The following is a 9,039-nucleotide window of genomic DNA, read 5'->3' on the forward strand; positions in this document are numbered from 1 at the left end:
AAAAGTAGATTCACTTTTCAGATACTTAACATTTGAAATTTAAAAATTACTCCTAAAGAATATTTCCCAAAATATATGTAACAATAGTAGAAAGGAAACATTACTCCCTTTCTCCTGTTCACTTTTCCCTCTACCCCATATCCACTGTATATAAGCATTTATACATTGCCTCTGCGATAAGATAATTCTGCCATTCTTAAGGCTGGAAAACTCAGCTCATTTAAGTCTTACTGCTTTTAAGTTTTCTGCTCTGTTGTAGAATAGCCTATATTTCAAGTTTTCCTTTGTTTTCACTTTAATTTTTCAGTTGGCCACTATCTGTATAAAACAGAATTGGCACTGAGAGGAAAGTACCAAGTGATTCAAATATTGACTATTATATTCATTTTTAGTATGACTTTAAGCAAATCACATACTTGTCCACTTAGCCACCTACAGTGGATGAAATAGCAAATTACACAAGTTTATCTGAAAAGTTCTTCCCTGGAGAAAGAGACTTAGGAAATACAAACTCTCTCTTTATTGAAGAGCTCAGCTCTTCCCAGGAAGATCTGAGGAAATGGTGAACAAACCCAATACTACTTCAGCACACCTCTCTCACAGTCTTTTTTTTAAAAGCCCTATTTTATTTGAACACTGTGTTCCTGAGTCAAAAGAGTACTTCAGCAAAATCTGCCTTCCTGGGGGCAAAGCAATCTAACACAGTCACACTCCCAGAAAGACAGATACTGCTGAACACTGGACAAAAGATGTTGTGGGTTTTTTGTTTGTTTTTTTTTCCTCCAGCAAAAATTACTCAAATTGCTTGAGAAAAAGACACAATATGATGTTTATCCCTGTTTACAGATGTTTAACCAGTGCCCCTTCAGAGGGTCATATGCCTATGAACAGCATCGTAGTAATTATATCCATTGCTGCAAAGAACAGATGTGTAAATTGGTGGTTTCTTGGGGGAAAATAATACCAAGTCCACTTTCCAGAAATGTACACAGTGCAGTGCAGCTGTAACATTCTGTATGGAGGTCCCTTTAGTGTCTGTAACTGAATGTGCCTACATTTAAAGAGCATGAAAGTTCAGTTGCGCATCTAACAGGGAAGTCCAGAGTTACCCAGAAAATAATTCAGATTGTTTGGTGTGTTTAAAAATTCCTAGTGATATTGGACACATTTCCATATCCAGAGAAGGTAATAACAAATCTTTGATTCTAAAGTTTTCAATCAAGAAATATGTATTGAGTAGAAAGTGGAATTAGGAAACCTCTGTGCATTTAAGATATAAAAACCAGACTTCAGTGAAACCAGATTGCATCAAAGTGATCATACTTTTGACCTGTGAACACCAGAATATTCCTAAACTCACCACTGCAGGGGCTGGCAAGGATTGGGGGTCCCTAGATCCTCCCCTGACAACTAGAATTCAATAATTCCTTATTTTAAAAGCCTATATTACCTTGGATATAAGAAGAATTAGATGAAATTATTTCTACTATTGAGTTTATTGTATTGAAAATACTAGCTTTCCCTGAGGATGTATATTTATGTGAATATATGGAAATCAGTGTGACCCCTAAAAATTAAAACAAAACACAAAGTAAACAAGGTAAGCTTATTGTTTTGGAATAGCTTATTGAACAACCGTGTTATCACAGATATGGATATCAGTATAAGCTTCACTACCTTCTTTCTGTATAACTTCTCTTCCTCTTAAACTGTGTCAAATTTCGTGTGTAGAATGTTATACAGTGATTCAGCGTGTGCCTAAAAGATGCGATTTCTCCTGGACCCAGGCTATCTGTACCTTCACATGTTCCAAAACTTTGCAGAAGATCAGTATGTATCCTATAACTTAGTAAATGTGCTAAAACATCGTTAATTTGTACTTATATTACAAACTATAATAAGCAACGACATTATGCCTGACTTGGGAATTTTGCTTCCGGGGCAGAAGCACAATCTTTTATCAGGCTATGCTTTTCTGCATTCGTGATTCCATACAAACTACCAAGCAGCACCAAACCATGGTTCTATGATTGAAATGTAACAGAGGAACAATCTAGTCTGCTAATCTGGATCATTCAGGCCCAGAATGGAAGGATTATAAAGAGACCTGCCAATTGCCTTAGGCCAAAGCATGCCTTTTGACACTAATGATCTAATTCAGTTATCTACTTTGTTCTAAATTCAGCCTTCTCATTCTCTGTGGCCTTGGGGACTCAAACAAAAACACAGGAGATGATGAAGGCTAACCCTGCTCTGCCACTCACCTCTAGGCCTCAGTTCCGGTGGCTGTGAAATGACATGGTTTGATGACCTCGTCTAGGCTTCCGTGTTCATATTGTCTGTGCATACTGGAATTTAGAATAGAAATTCTTGGTCATATGTGTGGGTTAGTGCAAATTGTCTCTAAAATCAGGAGGCAATGGGGTAGGAATAGAAAATTCTCACTGTTCCTTAATATAGACATTTCAATAAAATCAAGGAAGCTATTTCCAAACCGGAGTGTGGGTCAGATTGTAGCCCTTATTGTGGTCTAAGCCCATGAGGGTACTTATTAAAATGCATTTCATGCACTCTGCAGCCAGCTCTATACCATACTCCCTCAGTGAGCATCATGGGAGGTGGGGCCATGAATCTGACTTACACAAGCACTCCTGGTGGTAAATATGTATGCTGAGGTTTGGAAACCCCTAGTCCCAATGAAAGAGCACTTTTTCTGCTAACCTGAAGTTTTCTTGGGAGCAAAATCACTTCATCTGCCCTAAACCTCAGTTTTGTAATAATGGAAACAGTATCAGGGCACCTGGGTGGCTCAGTTGGTTGAGTGTCTGACTCTTGGTTTCCACGCAGGTCATGATCTCATGGTTGCAGGACAGAACCTTGTATTGGAATCTGGGCTTCCCCCTCAGCAGGGAGTCTGCTTCAGATTCTTTCTCCCTCTCCCTCCTCCTCTGCCCCTCTCCTCCAGGCTCACGATTGCACGGGTGCGCGCTCTAGCTCTCTTTCTCTCAAATAAAATATTAAAAAAAAAAAAAATGGAAACATCAGTCTTTCCCAATTTCCCAGAAAGTAAAAGTGTTAGTGTCTTAGTGGAACAGCCTTTTAGAAAACAGCTTCTTAGAAAAGCAAGCAATTTCCTAGTTACAAATGGATTGTATTTCAAAAATACAATGTTAAACTTGAAATGTACAATGCTTTCCCCACAGAAATAACATAAAATCATCTTAAGATTTCTAGACCTGTCTATAAAATTCAGGTTAAGCCAAATGTAGCTCAAATTCGGTACATTTGTAATGGAAGCACAGGAGAAAACAATGTTATTGGGTTTTGGAAAGTAATAGAACCAGTTTTTTATATCTAATTTCATTTGAAAAAAAGAACTTTTTTCAAAAACTTCCCTTTTCTGAGAAACAGTAGTAGGAATGAAAACTATAGCAAAATTCGGCGCCTGGGTGGCTCAGTTGGTTAAGCAACTGACTTCAGCTCGGGTCATGATCCTGGAGTCCCGGGATCGAGTCCCACATCGGGATTCCTGCTCAGCGGGGAGTCTGCTTCTCCCTCTGACCCTCTTCCCTCTCGTGCTTTCTATCTCTCATTCTCTCTCTCTCTCTCTGAAATAAATAAAATCTTTAAAAAAAAAAGAAAACTACAGCAAAATTCTTGTTTATTAGGCAACTTTGGGTCATAATGGGATTCTCTCTCTCTCTCTCTTCTTTTTTTAGAGAGGGAGAGATGGGCAGGGCCAAGGGAGAAAGAGAGAGAGAGAATCGCAAGCCAGCTCTAGGCCCAGCAGAGCCTACACGTGAGGCTTAATCTCACAACCCTGAGATCACGACCTCAGCTGAGTCAGAAGCTTAACTGACTGAGCCACCCAGCACCCTCATAAAAGGATTCTCTTGAGGAATGAAAAGAGGGGTGGTTAAAAGGAAATTTCCAATGCTGACTGGATAAAAGTCAGGAGAAATACCATTGGGGGTGGGGTAAGGTCAGAGCAGAGAGAAAATGGAGAAAAAGAGGATTAAAGAGGAAATGAGTGGTTTATGTGAGCATGTGATGACCTGAAGTGGAAGTGTAGGAGAGGTGAGTTGTTTAGGTCTAAGGAGAAAAACTTACTGGGTGCCTGTTTACCAAACCCAGACAGAAGAGAGGAACACTGGGTAAGAGATTTTGTCAATTACCTATATTTACCACCAGATGGCAAAATTGATCCAAGGCCCCTTGGGTACTGGTCAGTTTATAGAGAAGAGGGGAGATTATGTGGTATTATTGTGGCAATTCAATTATTTACTCCACAAATACTTATTGAGCGCTCACTATGTCCTATCAGCTATGCTAGGAACTGGTATTGAAATGGCCAACCAAAGTCCTTGCCCTCGATGAACTTAGTTGGGTGGGGGGTTAAGCAAGCACAAGAGTGGCCCTAGAATATTAGTTAATATTCTTCTGCAGTGAGATACAGGCTTTTTCCTTTGACGACTTGCCTCAATGTCATCCCAGACAAAAACCAAAGATAGGCCAGGAATTCTTTTTCTCCACTCACTTATACGCCCACAGTGCCTCCTGAACTTCTACTCCAACCCGATTTCTTGGGTCTTTCAGAACCAAGTCTTCAGTCTTCCTTTAAACAAAACTTACTCGCCTTTGGCCTTTCTCCTTCAAAATATCCTGGTCAGGGTGACTGATATTAACCTGATTAACCAAAAAGAAGAGGTGTTACAGAATTCCTCAAACCTGGTGTCATTTGCATGTTAGGTGTTTTTTTGTTTGTTCGTTCTCTTTTTCCTTTTCTTTCCTACAATGCCACAGTCTAGTAACATTTAATCTCCTGGGGGGGAATGGACACCTCTTACATTGTTAGTAAAGCTATGGACATTCGACAGAAAAATAATCATATAAACACAATTATATAAACAACCTACATCACATACTACTTCAGATTCAGGAACCTATCCTTAGAACACCCTAGACTTAAAAAAAAAAAAAAATCATGCAATTCAAAGAACTGACAGAAACCATGGGAGTTTGTGGAACAGCATGACGGGGAGCAGCGGAGAGGGTTAAAGCAAACTTTTTCATCTTTCCTCAGGAAAGCTGGTTCTGCCGGGTCTCTCCGCACTCCGTTTCTCGCGGCACAGACAACTGTGCGCCTGGCCTGCCTTTCCCGAGTCTGGCGTCGTTGCTCAGCCTTTGTCCCCCGGCCCCCTCCCCCTGCACTTGGACTCGGGTTTCCGTCTCACTGCTCCGCTTCGCGTCTCCTTCTCCTTCTCCTTCGGGCGTTCCCTCCCGCCTCTCTTTAGGGTGACCTCATCCCTTTGTTTCTCCCCGGCTGCGCCGCCGGCCCCCCGCCCCCCGGCCCCTCCCCGCGCCCCGGCCCCTCCCCGCGCCACCGCCCCGACTCTGGGCGGAGCTGCGGAGGCGGTGGGCGGGGCCTGGCCGCGGGGCGTTGCTCGCACCGCACAGCTCCTCTTATAAAGCCTCGCTTTCGGGTTAGGCTTCCGGTTTTCCGTTTTCCGCAGCACCGCGGGCTGTTGTTTTAACGAACCTCCGCCAGCTCCTGTTTGGGCGCTAACTGCTGCTTTCGGTGGCCCGGAGAACAAAAGCTTTGGGCCTGTTCACGGTGGAGGAGTACCAGGGGCGCCGCGCGGGCTCCCTCCCTCGCTCTTCATTAGTCTGTTGGCCTTCACCCCTTGCTTGCAGGACCAGCAGCCGCCTGCTTGCAGGGACTGGGCCCTCAGTCATGTCAAGGTTACTCTGCGGGGCGGGGCGGGGGGGGTTGGGGGGGAGGAAAAGAGTGAAAGCTGGGTCAACTGGAAATCCGCAGTCTTGTCCCTCCGAATTTTCCTTACCTGGAGGCTGCAAAAAGCACATTAGCATTTCTCGGGTTGTGCGCACCTGTTTCTTCAGCACCTCAAAAGGAGGAAGGTTTCTGTTTGTCGGCAGGAAAAGACCTTTGGAAACAAAGCAGCAATGCCTTGTCATTAGATTATAACAAGTGAGAAAACGAGCTAGGTCAGAGCCAGAGACAATGATCCTTCATTATTAAAAAGAGGGGGAAAAAGTTTCCTAGGCTGCTTCATTTGAGCTTACCATTTCCCGCGATGAAATGCAGGCTCCTTAGACAATTGAGGGAAGGAAGGTGACTGAGGCAAAAGGGAGGAAATGAGATGACTTCTGGAGATGTGGCCGAATTTAGACTTGGTGTGAGATATTCTCTTAACCTGGAAACATATGGTACCGGCATGTATTCGTTCATTCATCTAATAATATTGTTAAAAAATGGTTAAGGAAGTCAATTTAGGTGTTACAAACAGACTTTAACACTTCGTGAAGCCAGTAGTCTCTGGTCTCAAGGGTCCCAGGGAACTGCAAAATGAGGTGAAAGGAAGCTTTTATAGGATAAAGAATGAGGAACAAGGAAATAAATACAGAGCCCAGGGTTGGCTTGACATTTGGGGATGGGCTGACTGGATATACTATGTTTCTGGTTAAGTGGAGCATTTACAGGGACATGAAAAGTAACTTTCAGTTTACTGACATGGTGCCAGGGGCAGGAGCGCCTCCATCTTGGGCCTAAAAATTTACTTCAAAAATATGTGTTGAACATTGAGCACTTACTCTGTGATGGACTTTGGCTGTAAGTGACTTCAGGTCCACTTGAGAGCATAGCTCTGAGGAAGAGGAGGGGAGAGCCAGGGTGTGGCCTTAGCTCCCCTAGGGCCTGGATGCCCCTCCCCTCCCCCCAGTCTGAGACTGTGAAGGGACCTGGAGAGTAGAGGAGCTGGAGAGGAAGACCAGCCACACTTGTAAGTGATGTGGGTAAGAAGCTGATGGGGCTTAGAGCTTTCTCTCTCTTTTTCTGACCTCTTTTTCTTACTTAAGTAGGTTAAAACCAACTATGGCAGAGAATGAATGATTTGCATCTCCTATTTATTTTTAGCAGTCTTGGTTTTTCCCCCCAACTAGGACAGTAAATTTCATTCAGATTTTCCACACAGATGACAGGCCTTAAAAATTGTAAAGTAAGGTGTTCTTTAGAATAGCTTCGGTCTCTCACATCAAGGCTTTGGGGAAGGTGGGGAAGAGGCAGCTTTTGGCTGACTGAGGAATGATGTGCTCCTGCATTCTGAAAGGGTTGAAATTAGGTGCCAAAAGAAAGGTGGTGTCTGCCTTCCTGATGAGGTGGGTCATTACTAGTTCATAGAAGCACCTGAGCAAAGTCATCCTGAACTGTGCAGATTCAAGAGTCTTAGGGCATGGGAGGCTGGTCAGTGGAAGAAACCTGTGCTCCCTCAGTTTGGTGATCCCCTTTGGAGACTGGTACATTTTGAGAATGATCTTAGTCTCATGAATGTTCAATATATATAACTAATTTTAGAAGGTAAGTGACTGTGTGAAGGAGACCCTGTCCATTCCAGGTGGTAGGTTTGGATGACAGTCAACTTCCCTGAGGCTTTCTTTTCTAGGGAAATAGGAAAATGGAACATATATGTTTGCACACAACTAGGACTCTGATACTTAGAATGTTTGAGTCTGAGATCTCCTAGTCAACTCCCTTCATGTAGAGACACAGAAACTGAGGCCCAGGGAAGTGAAGGGACTTCCATGAGGTTGCAGATTTGGGATGTATCATGTTTCTAGCCCTGCTCTCCTGATGGCTAGTCCACAGCTTCTGCTGCTTTACCTGCAGCTTCTTATTTCTCTGTGCTTTATGAGAAGAGAAGCACCTCTGAAATCATATTTTTGTGTAAAGAAATATTCAAAAGGAACTGTGGATTTCCTGGGATGGGTCTGTTTGGTCTGGGTGTTGTAGGCCACATTGTGATGTGCAGAAGGTTTGTGGAAATGCACAAAATGCACAAAGATTAGTAGATCTGGGGCAGGAGGAGAGTGCATTGCCGCCCAGCTCTTGGTGGTACAGATGCTGCTGATCTGAGTGCTGAGCCGCCGAACTGTGAACAGCATTTCCTCCTCGTCTTTTCTTTCTCACTGATAGAACAGCCCTGGGGATTTAAGGAGCCCCCTTTTTTCCCCTGTTACCAGGTCACTGTGTTCCTTCGGCTAATCTGAATGACTTTCACTCCGTTGTCCTCACTCAGACCCAAGACTGAAAACTTGGAAACAGTCCCTGGAGACAGGTAGCTTGAACTGGAGGGTGTGATCTTTTGTCTAGTGACTTAGCACCATCTAACTTGGTTCCACAAAAGCTTTCGCACAGAAGCAACTTACTCAATTCTGATGGTAAAAAAAAAAAAAAAAAAAAGGCTTTTTTCTCTCCCACAAGTGTCCTCCCAGCTGCAGCTCACTTCTCTCCTGGGACTACAGCTGTTCTGAGGCTCCCTCATAGGCGCGGCCCTCCCCCGGGGGCTCAGCCATTCTCCGGGCATTTTTCCCACCACTCACTTCTGCCCTGCATTTCTTCTCAAGCTGTGTGTGATACCTGGATTCAGGTCTCAGTGTCTTTGTGCCCCCTTTGAGTTGAGCAGGTATCAAAGGGATCACAGGACGGAAACCCCTCTAAGGTAGGCAAGCTTCAGTGCCACTCCGTTCTCAGTTCTCTGAAGCTTGCCTGCCCCGGAAGGGCCTCTGCCTTTGCTCTCTAAATTGCTCTGAGAACTCACTTTCAATCTTCCTTATTATTTCCTCACCTGTAAAAATAATAATATTGTTTCCTCACTAAAAATAATAGTCCCTCCCTCCACACAGTTATTATTGATGTTATTTTCCACGGAAAACACTTAGCTCAGTGCCTGGCACAAAGTGATCTATAAATGTTAGACTCTGGAAGGGTCCGGAACCCAATTCCAGTGTGGGGGTAGGGCTTTCCTATACCAACAGTGCCCTGGACACCAGCTAGGCGTCCTACAATTCAACTCGATTCTGACACTGTTTATTTGGAGATAGCATCAGTTCCCCAGGTAAAGGGCTCAGTCCCCAAGTCTTGCCTTCCTCCCCAGACACCGATGGCAAGCTCAGGTTGTTACCTGTACTTCTGAACGGCAGCCTGTAAGTCAGAGGTTCCCAGAACCCCCTCTCTGAGTTCAA

Source organism: Eumetopias jubatus, unplaced genomic scaffold, assembly GCF_037043125.1.
Source record: "Eumetopias jubatus isolate StellerSeaLion01/CBP00866 unplaced genomic scaffold, mEumJub1_p1.0 scaffold_1, whole genome shotgun sequence".
NCBI lineage: Eukaryota > Metazoa > Chordata > Mammalia > Carnivora > Otariidae > Eumetopias > Eumetopias jubatus.